This window comes from Elephantulus edwardii, unplaced genomic scaffold, assembly GCF_000299155.1.
Source record: "Elephantulus edwardii isolate Elephantulus edwardi_28Jun2011 unplaced genomic scaffold, EleEdw1.0 scaffold00021, whole genome shotgun sequence".
NCBI classification, from domain to species: domain Eukaryota; kingdom Metazoa; phylum Chordata; class Mammalia; order Macroscelidea; family Macroscelididae; genus Elephantulus; species Elephantulus edwardii.
This window is the reverse complement of record NW_006399771.1, coordinates 11,719,531-11,736,586: the sequence shown is the minus strand read 5'-3', so window position 1 is coordinate 11,736,586 and position 17,056 is coordinate 11,719,531. Positions and strand designations below refer to the sequence as shown.

The following is a 17,056-nucleotide window of genomic DNA, read 5'->3' as shown; positions in this document are numbered from 1 at the left end:
GGTGCGGTTAGCGCAGGATAGAGCAGGGTTTAGGGCTGTTGTGCATAGGGTCGCTATGAGTCGGAAACGACTGGACGGCACATAACAACAAACAACAACAATGATGTTGTTGGTAGGCGCCATCCAGTTGACTAGGCCTCATACTGACCCTACGAACAACAGACCTGCCCTTTTCTGTGTTGTCCTCATCATCTCTCATACACTTGAGTCCACTGCAGCAGTCAGTAGTCAATCCATCTGGTTGAGAGTCTTCCTTTCTTTTGCTGAACCATCATTTTTCCAAGCTTAATGTCCCTTCCAAGGAATAGCCCCTTCCAGCAATATGCCCGAAGTATGAGATGTGGTGCTTTGCCATCTTTGTCTCCAAGGAGTATTCTGGCTGTGCTATTTCCAGGTGATATCTGTTTGGCTATTTTTGTTGTTGTTAGCGCATGGGGTATTCTGTAGTCTTCTTCAACACTATAACTAAAAGGCATCAATTCTTCTGTTGTCTTATTGTTCAGCTCTCAGAGGCCTAGTAGGTGACTGAAAATATCATGGTATAGATCTACTTTACTCTTCAAGCTGACACCTTTGCTCTTACGTATGTTGGAGAGGTTCTTGTTAGTGGACTTGTCCAATGCAGTATGTCTCCTGATCTTCTGATTGCTGGTCCTGAGGGAGATGACATTGGCCCAAGAAAGATTAAACCAATGACATCCTCAAGCCTTTTCTCTTATGATATTGTCTGTTGGACCTGAGATGAGGACTTTGTTTTTCTTCCTCTTCTTTTTATTTAGTTAATGTCTATTTTGTCTAATATGGAGTGCTATTCTTAAAACTCTTTCTCTTCATCAGATGTTTCATGCCTTTATAAAACTTTTGGTCCTTGATCTTGAACCTGGAATTTTACTTTATCGATAACCTGCTTTTTCTGTTGCAGTGCATTCTGAAGTTCTAAAGAAAACAAAATTTAACTTATACCTCTGTGAAAGCCAATGCCTCTGCCAAAAGGTAGAGTGTTCTTTCACACATGGCCTAAAATTGCAGTGTTTTCTCAGCTCACTTGTGGTTGTAGTCCAGGGAACTTTTCTGAGAAAAGCCATGGGGTAGATATTATTAGTATATCGGGGCATGGTGCCCCTTACTGTTGAAGCCTGCTGTCTTTAGATCCAACTTTTGTTTTCTTGCTATTAAGATGTAATCCATTCTGAAGGTTTTAGTTCTTCATCTTCTGCAGCGAGTTTCAAGTCTTTCTCACTTTCAGCAATCAAGGATATATTAACTGCATAATGTAGATTATTGATTAGTCTTCCTCCGATCATGATGCCACATTCTTCATCATCGAATCAATGAATTATTTGCTCAGCATAAAGTCTGAGTATGTATGGAGAAAGGATACATCCCTGATGCACAGCCTTCCTGATTTTAAGCCATGCAGTGCTACCTTGCTCTGTTCAGATGACAGCTTCTTGATAGGTATAGATTTTATGTAAGGCCAATTAAGTGTTCCGCAAATCCCATTCTTCTCAATATTAGCCATAGTTTGTTTTTATATATTCATTTGTTATTGTGTTGCTGTTATGGTGGAATCCATAAGTGACTTTCCAGCAGGTTTTCAGAAGCAGTAAATGAAAAAGGAGGAGATTGCAATTTCATCTCTGATGAAACAGCTGGTGGATTTGAACATTAAAAATACTAAAAAAAAAATCTACAGCTGTTGAGTCAATTCTGAGACTATCCGTTTTCTAAAGCTGAGTTATAATGGCTGCAGATTGTCTTGACATGATAACCTCAGTTTGGTTGGTGGATTTGAATCATTAGTCTTTTGTTTAGCAGCCAGCAATGCACTATCTTAAATCATTATAGTTCCAAAATATATTCTGTGAAATAGTATGAAATAGTATGTTTTGTAATTTGGATGTTGTGTGAATTCTGTGTCAAACTTTTGTCTTACATTTTTTACTTTAAAGTGCATACTTCAGAATCTTCAATGTTTTGAGTGGCAATAGCTTTTGCCATTGGTACTTAATTTGGATTAGTAATTTCTCCATATATGCTATGAATCTTTCTTGTACTTTTTCTTTTTTATATGCTATTCTTTAACTTGGATAAGTTTTTCTTTGCTTTTTTGAGCATTAGCACACTTTTTGAGAGCCACAAGCCTAAGTCACAAGTAGCAGTACTGATTTCCTTTCTCTGTGGTGTTAGTTTTAGTTAGAAATTGATATTTCTTGTTTACATCTTGCAGCTATTACTAGATCATGGGGGCCATGATCACTCTGCAGTAATAATTTCAAAATAAAATTAAAAAGGTAACATGAAAAACTAAAAAAAAAAAGTGTATGTTCTTTCCTACAAATTGAAGCATACACTATTACTGAGTAACATTTTATATAAGGTATGGTACACATATAACCATGGTAGTACAGTGACTTATGACTACTGAGTCATATACACTACAGGTTATATATGCACTACTGCAACACTGTACATCTGGTAGTATAATCACATTGTATATAAGAGGTTATATAGTAGACAGTTGTGTTCAATATGTACTATTATGAATTTGGGATTTTCATAACATTGTGGGGCCCTAAATATATGTTCATTTTTACATTGCCCAAATGTTATTTTTGTGATACATAACATCCAAAATAATTTGTGATTCTGGAGTGATTCCAAGTAACTGTGGAAAAACTTAATCCTGGGTAATTAATTTCTCTTATAGTGACATCAAGATGATTTGAACTGAGACAAAAAATTTCAGATTTCCACCCCATCCTCTCTGCCCTTCTAATCAGAGTAAGCAAACATACAGGATATATACTATATTGCATAGAAAAGCATCAGAGATATGTGGATGTGTGTATATGCACATATGAGTGTATGTATTCATTTCTGTACGCAACCAATATTTACTCAGTGAAACAGAATAATGTTAATTTTCAAATTAGAGTTATGATTATTCTAATTCTGTACACCTGAGGTCTATTAAAAATTATTTAAATGTTTCCCATTTGAATGATTCAAAATGGGCTCAAGATAAAAAGAATATTAATCATAAATGGTAATCACGTAACTAAACTGTGATACTTTTAAAGTATTAATTTCTAACTTTTTAAGGCAGCAGATATGAACTAAAGAGTCTATGCTACAGAGAGTTTGAAACTTGTTAAGTGCCATTGACTCATAGACAACTCATAGCAACACTATGAATGAAAAACCTGAACACTTGTGTAACTTTCATTGTTTCTCTAAGTTCATAGAGTTTCCAGAGGCATGCTATTTTGGAAGAGGATGACACTTCTGTTTCTGAGCCTGTTTTAATCTAGATATCCACCAAACACTGTCAACCATGAGTACCCATTATCACATTTGACACATCAGTGTCACAGTGTTTAGCATCACAGCAACCATGAGTTTGTTAGTTTTGTATAGTTGTTATCTAATCAAACAAAAATATATTCGTAATTCTAATATTCTTAGATCTCATTCTGAAACTATATGCCAGTGTATATTTTAACTACTGCTCAGAGTTGCTACATTGCTATTTATGAATATTTCAACTCAATATCTTGCTAACAGATATTCTAAAATCACTATGTTTGAAAGAATACCCTTGCTTCCAGAATATAGATCACCTTCAGTTTTGGTTTTTTTTTTGTGAACTGTTGACAATTCTTCTTTCCAGTCACTCAAGCCAAGACCTTAGAGCCACCATTGAGTCTTCAGTTTTACTTTAAAATCTTGTATACTCCATTGGAAAAACAAGTTGATGATCTTCATTTGCAATATATCTGGACACTAACTCATGCACTTGACCTCTATTGTTACCACCTTTTATGGGCGATTCACATTAACTTGAATTGCTTTGTTTCTTTAACTACATTTTTAATGCAGCCAGTAATCCTGTTATATTATGGTTTAATAAAGTAAAACCTCTCCTAAAAACAAAACAAACAAACAAACAAAACCCCTTACAGTGGTTTTTATTCTGCCTTGTATAAAACAAGTTATTTTTCTATAAGGGAAAATAACTGGAAAAGCTGAAGATGTAAAAAATGAAATTGAATGCTTAATATACATATTGACATCCTAGGCATTCAAACAATCACATGATCCAGAAATAAAAAATTGAAGATTAATGCTGTGGCATTTTAAGATCTATCCTGAAGTAAAATTCTGTGAGTTGTATGATACTACCCATATGCATATAAGAAAGTCCTAGTAATATAACCATTATTTAAATATATACTCCAATCATGAAAAACACACCTTAAGAAATTGAAGATTTCTGCCAACTTTTGCAGTCTGAAATTGATCAAACATGCAATAAAAATTCATGAAAAATAATTTGTGACTGGAATATAAAAATTGGAAACAAAGAAGGAGTTGTATTTGAAAAATATGATCTTAGTGAAAGAAATGAGGCTGGAAGTCAAATGATAGAATTATATACAATAAAGGATTTATTAGCAGCAAATGATTTAAATAAAACCCAACATAAGGAGAAACTTAGTACATGACCATCACCAGAGGGATTCCACTGCAATCAGATTGACTATATCTGTGGAAAGAGATACTGGAGAAGCTTGAAATAAGCCATCAAAACAAGGCTAGGGGATGACTGTGAAACAGACAGACCATCAACTACTCATATAAAAATCCAAAATAAAGTTGAATAAATGAAAACAAGCCCACAATAATATAAATATGACCTTGAGTGTATCTCAACTTAATTTAAAAACTATATTAAGTATATATTTTATTCTTTGAACTCAAGTGACCAAAGACCAAGGACATCAAGGGCATCACTCATCAAGAATGCAAATGATCATTTTAATGACAGGGAAGAAGAAAAAAAAAGACCAAAATTGACGTCATAAGAGACTTTAAAATTACATTGGAATAAACAGAAATAAAATCAAAGGGAGAAATGCTTAGGTAAGAGAACTAAACAGAAATTTTCAAAATTAAGTTTGAGAAAGCAAAGAAAAATATTATAGTAAAATGTTCAAGAGCTAGCGTTAGAAAAATCAAAAGGAAATAACATGCTCAGAATTTTTCAAGCAGAGAGATCAAAGTAAAAAAATGCAAACCTCAAATTGCAAAACTAAAGGAATATATAGGCAAACTCTTGAATGAGCAGAAGCATCAAAAAGCAGATGCAAGGAATATTGCAGAGTCACTGTACTGGAAATATTGAGTAGACTCTAAGCCTTTCCAGTATTCACCATGAAAGGTGTAGGTTGGCAAAAGAAAGGAAGACTCTTAACTAAGTGGATGGGCACCATGACTGCTACAATGGGCTCAAGTATCTCAGAAATAGTGAAAATAGCACAAATTGGACTAGGTTCAGATATGTTGTTCATAAATTTTCTATGACTCAATAGCACGTAACAATAGTAACAGCAATAAGCCATTTCAGGAATTAGTATATGATAAAGTACTAGTGGTACTGAACAAGGATGTTTAGGTAAAAACATTGACAAAAAACGGAGGCACCAGGTATTGATGGAATATCAATTCAGGTTTTCTAGAAACAGGTGCAATCTAGATATGCTCATCACTTTCTTTCAACAAATAGAGAAGACAGCTACCTGGTCCACTGAATAGATCTGTATTTGTTTCTGTTCTCACAAGAAGAGTGGTCCAAAATAATATGTTAATTATTTATCAATATCATTAAAATTACATGGAAGTAAAATCTTGCTGAAGATTATTGAGAAACAAAAAGACATGGACAACTTCCATAAATTCAAGCTTGATTCAGAAGAGGCCATGGCTGGAGAAATATCATTGCAGATGTTAGATGGATCATGACCGAAAGCAAAAAATGCCAGAAATGTGTTTTCTTCTATTTTATTGACTGTGTAAAAGTACTTAGGTGTGTGGTTCATAAAAAAAATATAGATAACACCAAACGGAATGGGAATCTCAGAATACCTAACTGTACATATACAAAACCCCTACATTGACAATCAAAGCAATCATTCAAAAAGAACAATATGACTTAAATTGTTCAAAAAAGATCAGTATGACTTAAAATCAGAAGAAATGTGTGTCAATGTTGCATTCTTTTCCCATACTTATTCAATCAGTATTCTGAGCATATCATTTGAGAAACTGGACTAGAAGAACAAGAATTTGGCCTCAGGATTAAAGGAAGACTCATCAACAATCTCCATTATGTAGATGACACAACTTTGTAGGAATTGAAGATGATTTAAAAAACTTGCTGCAGTAGATCAAACCCTACAGCCTTCAATATGGGCTACATCTCAACAACAAGAAAACAAAAATTCTCAACCCTAGACATCATAATACATGGACAAATGATTGAGGATGCCAATGATTTAATTTTGTTTGGAGCCACAATCAATACCCATGCTGCATTGGTGAAGTTTGCTATCAAGGACCTCTCCAAGGTTTTAAAGAGTAAGAAGTCAGTTTGGGTGGCATCTAACAACAAAAATGCTTGTCTTTCTTTTCCTCTAGTCATACTGATTACTTTACAGTTCTTCTGATAAATTGCTTATGGTTGCATCTCATGTCTTTTACTTTATTTCTACCTTTTGCTTGAAATCTTGTGGTATTTTACATCATTAACATCTTCAATTGTTCAATTGAAGTGAGGCTGGCTACAATAACCTTATTAATATTATGACCTATATTCATTTCCACCTCTTCCTTCCTTGAATTCCTGACAAAATGGCATACCTTTATTGCTTTATTTCCAATTGCTTTTTGGTTTTGAAAGAAAATATTTTAATATAACAAACTGTTATTATTTTTTTATTGATTGTTGTCTTCTAGACTACTTTAAATCTGTCTATTGGAGCCTTCAAAATTAAAAAAGTCTTCATCTGTTTTGCTTATGCTTATCTCAAATGCTTAGACTGATTATTTGTATATAGTGATTGAGACAATATTTTGTTAAATACATATATGCCTTTTTTCATTTTTTGTCTCACTTATGAATAGAGATCATCTCCCTAAATAGTATGCAAAAAATATATATTTTTAATAAAATAATGATAGTGCAGAATTTTATCATTCTATCCCCAGCCTCATTTCTGTCACCAAGTCCATTTATTATAATTAATGAACCAGTTAATTTTTAGGAAGAATAAAAAGGATTTAACATCTATAACATATGGAGATGTCAGTTATAAATTAATATCATTGTGATATTTTCATTGAAGATAAACATAAAAGAGAACTGTGCTGGTTGGTTTCATGTGTCAACATGGCTAGGCTATGGTTTTCAGTTGTTTGGCAAAAGATTTGTGTAATTGCTGTCTTGGAATAATTAGATTTGAGTCAATCAGCTGAATTTATGTAGAATAGAACAACTTCCATAATCCAATCTAATACCATCTAATCATTTTACATCTTACTTCTTATAATTCAATCACCTTCCAAAATAATTGAAGGTAATTTGGTTAATCATCAGTTAAAAAGAGATAATGTAGGGGATGTTCTGTTTCCAACAATTAGATATTATGGAAGAACTATCCCACACTTAAAGAGATGGACAAATAATATATGGGGATGGTTTAAAAGGAAATTGTTACTAAACAAATATAGAAAACAAAATTTTTAAAAAGAACTATTTGTGTGGTAATAAAAATATTATGTTATGATTTCATAGAATGATTTCATCAACATAACTAATTCTCTCAGCAATGATGTTTGATAAATAGCATATGCAAATGTTGCTAACCAGGAGAGCTCAGCTGGGTCTTGGTGTCCAAGATTTTTATTGGGAGTTCATTATATAGGCACATAATGCTCACCTTACTAAACTCAGCTCCTCAGTCTGTAGGTCCCTTTATCACCAAAGCAAAAATAGATTCTTTCTAAATCACTTTCTTAGATAAATTTATCTAATCAAACTGGTACAATGGAGCCCAAGACTTTACTTATAAAAGATATTTATCAGGATATACTCAAGGCTCAATGGTTATTTCTCAGGAGCCACTCTTAAAAATAAATTTTTCTTTGGAATGTTTAGGATTTGAGCGATTCAGGCCTCTTGAGCTTATTTTTTCTCTCCTAGATGCTGACTCCTTGTGTGTGTATGCAAAATTAAAAGTCAGTGCTATTTACTTATGAATACATAAACCTCATGCTTGGCATCCCTCTATTGGAAGGAGAATAGTGTGCAGAGATACTGTGAAGATTTTTATTGTACCTGTGTTTCCTTTAAAAATTCTGAAACAACCATGGTAGAACACACACAAAAATGTTCAAATTTGTCAAAGCTCTAGGTAAGAGGGATATGGATGTTTTTGACAGTCTCATTTTCCTGTATAGCTGAAAATAGTTAATAACAAATAAATATAAAACTTATTAAACTTTTATAAAACAGCAAAAAATTTAAAAAGTGTCATCAAAGGCACCAATATCCAGAACAGAGGCTCAAAGAAAGAACTGACATGATGACGTTCCTAATTTGTATTTTAACCTCAAAAAAAGGGGGGGGGCTGTTGTATGAACAGAGCAAGGGAACACTACATGTTTTAAAATTAAGAAAGGAATGTGCCAGGGTTCTATTCTTTTTCCATATCTGTTTAAGCTGTATGCTGAGCAAATTATTTGAGAAGCTAGACTCCATGAAGAGAAGTGTGGCATCAGTATTGGAGAGGGACTAATGAGTAACTTGCATGATGCAGATGACACAATTTTACTTGTTGAAAGTGAGGAAAACTTGAAGCACTTGTTGCAGAAAATCAAGGAATTCAGGCTTTGGTATGGATTGCATTTCAATGCCAAGGAAACAAAGATTCTTACCACTGGCAGCATAATGATGGATGGAGAGGAGATCGAAACTGTCAACAACTTTATCTTACTTGGAACCACAATTAACAACACCCTTGATAGGAGCAATCAGGAAATGAGGAGACACATTGCACTAAGAAAATCTACAGTTAGGGACCTCTCCAAATTATTAAGGAGTAATGATGTCAGTGTGAGGACTAAGATGGTTCTGACTTATTTCATTGTCTTCCTGATCACTTGCTATGCATCTGAGAGCTGGACAATGAATAAGATGACAGAAAGAAAAGTATTGAGGTCTTTGAGTTGTGGTGTTGGAGTAGAGCACTGAACGTCCCATGGAGGCCAAAAGGACAAACAGACATGTTTTGGATAGGGTCCAGTCAGAGTGCCCTTTGGACGCCAGAATGATGAGACTTTGCCTCACATACTTTGGACATGCTGCTAGGAGGGGCAATTCCTTGGAGAAGGACATATGTTGGGAAAGGTGGAGGGTTGGCAACACCTAAGTGTATATTGCAATGGGCTCTTGTGTGTCAGGAATTGTGAGGATGGTGCAGGATAGAACAGGGTTGAGATGTTTTGTTCTTAGAGTCACTATGAGTTGTACTCGACTTTACAGTACCTAATAACAATAACTCATTTGAAGCATATATTAGTGATTACATGTAGTTTTTCTATTCCAGTTAAGAAAAATAATATGCATAATAATGAAAAAATTGAATATTAAATCCTGAATATAGAGAATAGTTGTTTTTAGGTGCTGTTGAGCCAAGTATGACTCACATAAACTTTATGAACCACAAATCTGAGCCCTGTCCCATTCTGTGTCATCCTCATCATCTCTGATACACTTTGGTCCATGGCTGCAGTCACTATGTCAGTCCATATTGTTAAAGTTCTTCCTCTTTTTAGCTGACCTTTTACCTACATGATGTCCCTTCCCAAGGAATGGACTCTCCTAGGGACATGTCCAATATATAAGGGATGAGCTTTGCCATCTTTACCTCCAGAAAGCACTCTGCCTGCCATCTTCTAAGATACATCTTTTCTTTTGACAGTCCAAAGGATATTCAGTACTCTTCTGCAACACCACGACTCAAAGTCATCAATCTTTCTTCCATCATCCCTATCTGTTGTCCTTCTCTAAGATGCACAGCAAATGATTGAAATAGACCATGGCCTGAATCAGGCACATCTTAGTGTTTAAAATGGCATCATTGCTCTTCGGAGTAAATGTTTAAATTTGTTATATTATCATATCTAAATACTTGATTGCCCTCTTTGTACATATATTTTGCTACCAATCACTCCAGAGGATTTAATAGCTACAGTGATTATATGTTTTCAGAGTCAATGGGACATTACTTACACAACTTGAATATCTGGTAATAATTTTTCTAAGAATTATTACATTTAATACTTACTGATATAGTCCTTATCATAAATATATTTCTAAATTTGGCTAGTGCATTTTTAATAGTTCTCACCTATTTTTCAATTCTAAATGGTAAAATTCTGATTATTTCCAAGTGGGTTACAAATATGTCTTTATACTTTCATGCTATTTCACTAAGTATTCTTTGAAAACTAGAGGATTGTTATGTAGGAAAAAGTAGAAATTAGAAACTTATCCTTGCATTAATCAAATACAGATAGTAGTTACTGGGGATTGAGCTGACAGAGAGCTGTGCTCCTAACCCAAAGGCTTCAGATTTTTGGGTATTTGAATCTACCAGAAGCTAGAAGGGTAGGCAATTTCAGATTCAATTGATGGTCAGCGATGAATTGATTACCACTCAATGGAAATACATTGTTAGTATGAGAAGAGTTACCCACTTTAAACATTTTTTGGCACTCAAAAGATACTCAATAGTTCCTTTATATATTTGAAATCTCTAGGTGGAAACTAAGAAGATTTTATCATTGAAGACTCATTATTGATATTCTGGCTTGTGAAATTTTAATAATTACTTAAGAAACAAACTAATAATTCTTCAGAAAGAAAGTGGAAATCTGAAAACCTGTGGAAAAATCTTTAAAAGAATATTTCATTCTGTGAAAATATAAGTGGAATTGAAGATAAAAAGCAATGAGCTTCATAAAAAGTCAGATAAGAAAACACGTTCAAAGACAAAAAAATAGTAATAATTAAGAAATATTTTTTCATTTACTTTTCAAAGAGAAGAGTGAATTGGGGGGTGGGGCGGGCAGGGAGGAAAGAGTGCGACAATGAATGAATGGAAATCCAAAGTCTCTGTAAACTTTCATTAAAATTAATTAAAAAAGAAAAAGACTCTCACCATAGTAAAGAGCTGGAAACAACCCAAGTGTCCATAAACAAATGACTGGCTACAGAAGTTTTAGTATTTTCACACAATGGAGTACTATGCTGCATTGAAAATCACGAAACTCATGAAATATTCTACAAAATGGGTGACCCTGGAGGACATTATGCTGAGTGAAATAGTTCAGTCTTAAAAGGACAAATACTGCATATTGCCACTGTTCTGAAGTGGGACTGACATCAAGGTTCGGGGGAAGCTAAAAGGGGATAAATAATGTATACTGCATTGAAACAGATGAGAGAGAGGTTTAGAAGGAGTGTATCATTAGGTATTATTGTCATGATAAGAGTCCAGAATGAAAGCTGCATAGTGGAGTGGATGGGGTGGGGGAATGGGAAGGGGGGGATTATTTAACAATAAAACAATTTTTTTTTTACTTTTCAAAGAGAAAAGAGAACTTGGGGAAAGAGTGGGCAGGGAGGAAAGTATGTAACAATGAATTAATAGAAATCCAGAGTCTCTGTAAAATTTCACTAAAATAAAAAAATAAATAAATTAAGGGAGCTCTGGTGGCCTAGGGGCAAGAAGCTGCACTGCAATCCCAGAGGTACATGGTTCAAATCCACCAGAAGCTCTGCTGGAGAAAGAGGGGCAATCTCCTCCTGTACCAAAAAAAAAAAAAAAAGAAAAAAAAGAAAAAGAAAGGACAATAGAGGCAGTACTTTGTAAATTTCATGTAAATATTAATCTATTCACTTTACTCATTGCCACTGAGTCTTGTCTCACTCAAGGAGACACTCTTTGGCTTTCTGAAGCTGTACATTATAATGAGAAGAGATCATCTATTTCCACCCTACTGTAGTCTCTGGTGAATTTCAACCAGTTGAGGCATAAAGCCTTCTCTGTTCAGCAGCTCAACGAATTATGGGCTACCTCACTGAAGCTCCTTCAGTAATATATTAGATTTTAGGAATATAAAAAACAATCAAATGAAAGTTTTGATACTCAGAAACCTATATGGACTAATATCAATTCTTTACAACATATGTGACTGGACAGAAACATTTCATTTTTAAAGTCTTAAATCAACATAAATATGAACAAATTTTAGTCAATGCCTCATAATCAATGTTTATAACACTAAACTGAACCAAATTCACTGCTGTCAAGTTTATTCTGATTCATAACATCCTTCATGATGTTTTTGTGGCTGTAAATATTTACTGGAGTAAACAATCCATATCTTGAATAGTCACTGGTGGATTTGAACTGTTAATCTTTCAGTTAATGGCACAATAGGTTACACTATGTCACCAGAATTTCTCTCTAATACTAAGTAATATGAGAAATAGTTATTCTCCTTATTATCACAGGGAGAATGTTAAGTATTTTACCTAGAAAAATCATACACAAAATTCTTAGATTATTTGTGTACTTAAAAGGCATGAAGGAAGAAAGTGTATAGATTGAAGTGTTTTGCTTTCTTTTTATCCATTTGTTTCTCTTGTAAATAAGAAAATCATTTCAAAGTTGCCAAATGCTTCTAGGATTAGCTGTAAAGGATTAGTAAACTTGAGATCTTTCTTCTTGTATAAATCAGTATAACAGCCTTTTTAGATTAATAAATTTAAGGAAAATAGGCCTCCATGTTCTAAAGGAGGATACTTAATGAAACCTTAGAGTTCATGTGGTGGAGTTCATGGTGAGTTCCAATGATAATCTAAGGTCACACCTCTCTGGTCGTTCAAGTTCACCAGACAATCCACAGGGCAAAGATAGGCAGTTTTTCTTCAGTGCAATTTTCAGATTTAGAATGGAGATAGATAAAGAGGACTGAATAGTTTATTTGCATAGTGAAGTTATAAAGAAGATGACGACCCAAAAAAGGAGATGGAAAAGAACAGTCAGTGAGATATTAGGGAAATGAATGTGGTTTCCTATAAGAAATGAGGATGCTACATGAAGGAGCAAAGTATGATCAATATCAAATGCTGCTGAGTTATCACTTAAGACAAGAATGAACATTGGCCATTGTATTTCTTATGGGTTTTAAGTATTACTGTGTTGATTTCCATTCAGAAAGATGCTATGCACAACAGAACAAAATTCTGTCAAATGCTCAACAATGTTTGACAGTCACTGTGTAAAATATTTTCATTGACAGTCTTCTTTCTGTTCACTGACCCTTTAATTTTCCAAGTATGTTGTTCTTTTACAGGAACTTGTCTCCCTTGAAAACATAACCCAAGAATGTAAAACATAATCAATGCATTCACATGATCTTTGTACTTAGCAATATAAATTTATTGATTATAGCAACAACAGCAGTTTCTGGAGAGTGGTATGGCTAAAACCTGATTGGGATAGGCTTTAGAATTATCTAAAAGCCTCAGTGTTGTGCACTGTTTTGTAAGTTCTTTGCTTTGCAATGGTGTGTGATATTTTATCGTGTGAATATACAAGATTTTCTATTTATTTGTCTGTTCATGGACACTTGGGACGCTTCTATTAAGTAGTGTGAATAATGCTGCAATAACCATGGGTGTGCAAACATATGTTCCTGTCAGAGCTCTGATTTCTTGAGAGTTCAACAATGAACTTGTACAACAGTACATAATATTAATGAGTCTGGAAGACATTACACTGAATGAAATAGTCACAAAAGGACAAATACTGCATAAGATCATTGTTCTAAAAATAGGATGGATTGGAAAGGGAGAGAGAAGAAAAATAATGGCTAGATAGTGAACATTGTACCAAAATTGATGGATGGAAGGACTATCTGAAAGCAGTGGATGACTGGACATTTAATGCATGACAATTAATAAACAGGAACAAGACATGCACTGGAAAGTGAATTAGGGGAGAAAGGGACGGTAATGTCTTTTAATGAATGAATTAAAAATCAGTCTTTCTGTGACTGTCACCAAAATCACACTCCAAAAATATTTCAAATATTTAAAGGAGTAGAAAAGGGACTTTTGAGTAGAATCCCATGTTCAAGAAATTTGCTGCAGAGGAGAACAGGAAAAAGAACAATAGCTGGTGGTAGAAGCAAGGTGGTTGTTTTTGTTATGTGCCATCAAGTCGCCTACAACTCACAGCGACCCTGTGTAAAACAGCCCTAAATCCTGCTCTATCTTGTACCAATTTCACTGTCTGAAACAACAACGTCCATTACCCCAGTCACTGAGTCAATCCACCTCATAGAGGGTCATCCTCTCCAGCACAGTCCCTCCACTCTCCCAAGCATGGGGTCCTTCTCCAAGAACCAGTCCCTCCTTGCAACATGTCCAAAGTATGTCAGACAAAGCCCCAGAATCCTTGCCTCTAAGGTGCAGCCTGGGCTCACCCATTCTGGAATGAAATTGTTTGTCCTCCTAGCAGTCCATGGTATATTCAATACTCTTCTCCAGCACCACAGCTTAAAGGCATCAATTCTCCTTCTATCATCCCTAATCATTGTCCAGCCCTCTGATGCATAGCAAGTGATTGCAAAGACCATGGCCTTTGTCAAATGCACCTTAGTCTCCAGACTGACATCATTGCTCTTTAATACTTTGGAGAGGTCTCTAACAGCAGTCTTTTCCATCACAATATGTCTCTTGATTTCCTGGCTGCTGGTACCATGTGTGTTGATTGTGGAGCCAAGCAAACCAAAGCTGTGAACAATATCAATCACTTCACTATCTATCATGATGGTGCCAATCAGCCCAGTGATTAGGATATTTGTTTTCTTGATATTGAGCTTCAATCCATATTGAAGACTGTAGTCTTTGACCATTATCAGCAAGCACTTCAGATCCTCCTTAATTTCAGCAAGCAGGGTTGTGCCATTTGCATAATGCAGATTGTTGAGGAGTCTTCCTTCTTCCTGATGCCACATTTCTCCTCAGAGAGCCCAGCTTCCCAGATAATCTGTTCTCCATATAGATTTAAAAGGCATGGAGATAAGACACATCCCTGCTGTATATCCTTCCCATTTTTGAACAATCAAGTGTTCCCTTGCTCTGTTCCACTGATTGCCTCTTGGTTCAAGTATAGGTTTAGCATAAGCACAAATAAATGTTCAGGGATCCCCATTCTTCTCAGAGTCAGCCACAGTTTTGATCCACACAGTCAAATGTCTTTGTGTAATCAATGAAACACAGATAGACATTCCTCTGGTATTCCCTGCTTTCAGTCAAGATCCATCTAACGCTAGCTACAATATTCCTACTACCATGAACCCTTCTAAAGCCAGCCTAAAGGCAGTTCTCTGCTGGTGTGCTGTTCCAGTCATTTTTGCATAATCTTCAGCAGATTCTTCCTTGCATGTGATATTAAGTATATTGTTTCATGATTTCCATACTCCGTCAAAGTAAGATTAAATGATTTAAAAGTGAGAAGCAAGCTACTTGTAATATGTTATAGGAGTGGAAAAAATAGAGAAAAAAAATGACAATGAAAAGTGTACATATTTGGCAAAAGAGTTGCTGAATACATAAACATAGGTACAACAAAGTTTTTGTTTTCTAAGATATATTTTTTATTATTTTAAGCCTTTTCTGTTAAGCTTGATAAGATCTTCTTTTTATGCATATAGTAGCTTTATGACAACTTAAAGTAAATATCTATTTTCGTTTTGTTTCATTTTTTTTAAATTGGTTGGGATGTAATAATTAATGTACACTGTGTTTTGTACAAACTTTCATTTACATTGTATTTCATGCAATCATATACATCCTATTTTATATAATTTCTATAAAACCATTCCTACTCTTACCCCATCTTTTCAAGTCTTCACTGAATATTTCCTATTTCTTCACACCTCCCAATTCACCCACTAGACTCTGCTATCCTATCATTTTTCTATTCTGAGTCCATGAGATCAGACAATACTTTTCTTTACCCACCATCCACTTCAATCTTTGTTTATGTGTGACACTATTTCTATTTCTCCTCTTCACAGGCTATATGACTTTGAATTAATAATCAGCTCTTAGAAACTCCCTTTGTTATTACAAAGATAAAATGACCAGATAAGAAAAGCTTTTTCTTCCCATAAAAATAGATGAGAAGTGACCTATTTTTTTAAAAAAGATAAATTATTATTGAACACTATCTTGCCAAACACTGATTGTAAAATGAATATCCTATTCTTTGGTCATAACAAAGATTTCTGACCATTAAAGTTTAAGAAACACACTATACTGTATTCCCTTTGGGGGCAATTATAAAAAGTATGACAATAAAGATACATGCTTAACTTTGTAAAGTATCATGCTACTAAGTTTGCCCTAAATATCAATCTATGAGGAGTGGGGGTTGAAGTGTACTTCGTGTGCCTCTGGAAATTCTATGAACTTTGATAACTGTTGATAGTTGTAGAGGGGTTTCAGTTCTTTTGTTCATAGTGTCGCTATGAGTTGTGCTCGACTCGAAGGCAATCAGCAACAAGAAATGTATAAATCACACCAAAGTGAAAAATTAAACTGGGACAAAAGAGAAACATCTTAATGGCAAATATAACAATTTTCCTAGATTATATCAACAGATCAGAAAGGGGGGAAAAATATTGTTCAGTCATGAAAGAGTTTACTAGAAAATGGCAGATAAGAGATTTGAATCCAGGCCTGCTAACCAAACTGTGTCCCCCTATTATTCTTCTTATTAGCTGCCAAGGAAAAAAAATCTTTCTAGAGCTTCTGTGACTTTTGGAAGCATTTCATTTATTATATTTGCAATATTAATTTAGGGATTTCCTCCCTATTCTAGATAATTACATTTTTACCATCAAGTTGGAACCGACACATAGCTGACATTCTAGCAGGTTATCAAAGACAGTAAATTGCATGAGAACAGAGTGTCCAACTTTCTCCTGTGGAGTGATTTATGGATTCAAACTACATGCCTTTGGATTGGCAGCACAACTCCTTATCACTGAACAACAGGAACTCCCTATGCTAGAATCTTAGTACATTTATTACAGTTGTTGTCTACAGTATCTTTATCGGTGCATACAA

At 34.6% G+C, this 17,056-nt stretch overlaps 1 protein-coding gene across 2 annotated transcripts in view; it reads right to left on the bottom strand.

The window, feature by feature from the left end:
- The window catches only part of PPFIA2 (protein tyrosine phosphatase, receptor type, f polypeptide (PTPRF), interacting protein (liprin), alpha 2), a 778,898-nt gene that overhangs the window by 225,198 nt on the left and 536,644 nt on the right, over positions 1–17,056 (bottom strand). The gene's annotated exons all lie outside the window — the stretch shown is intronic.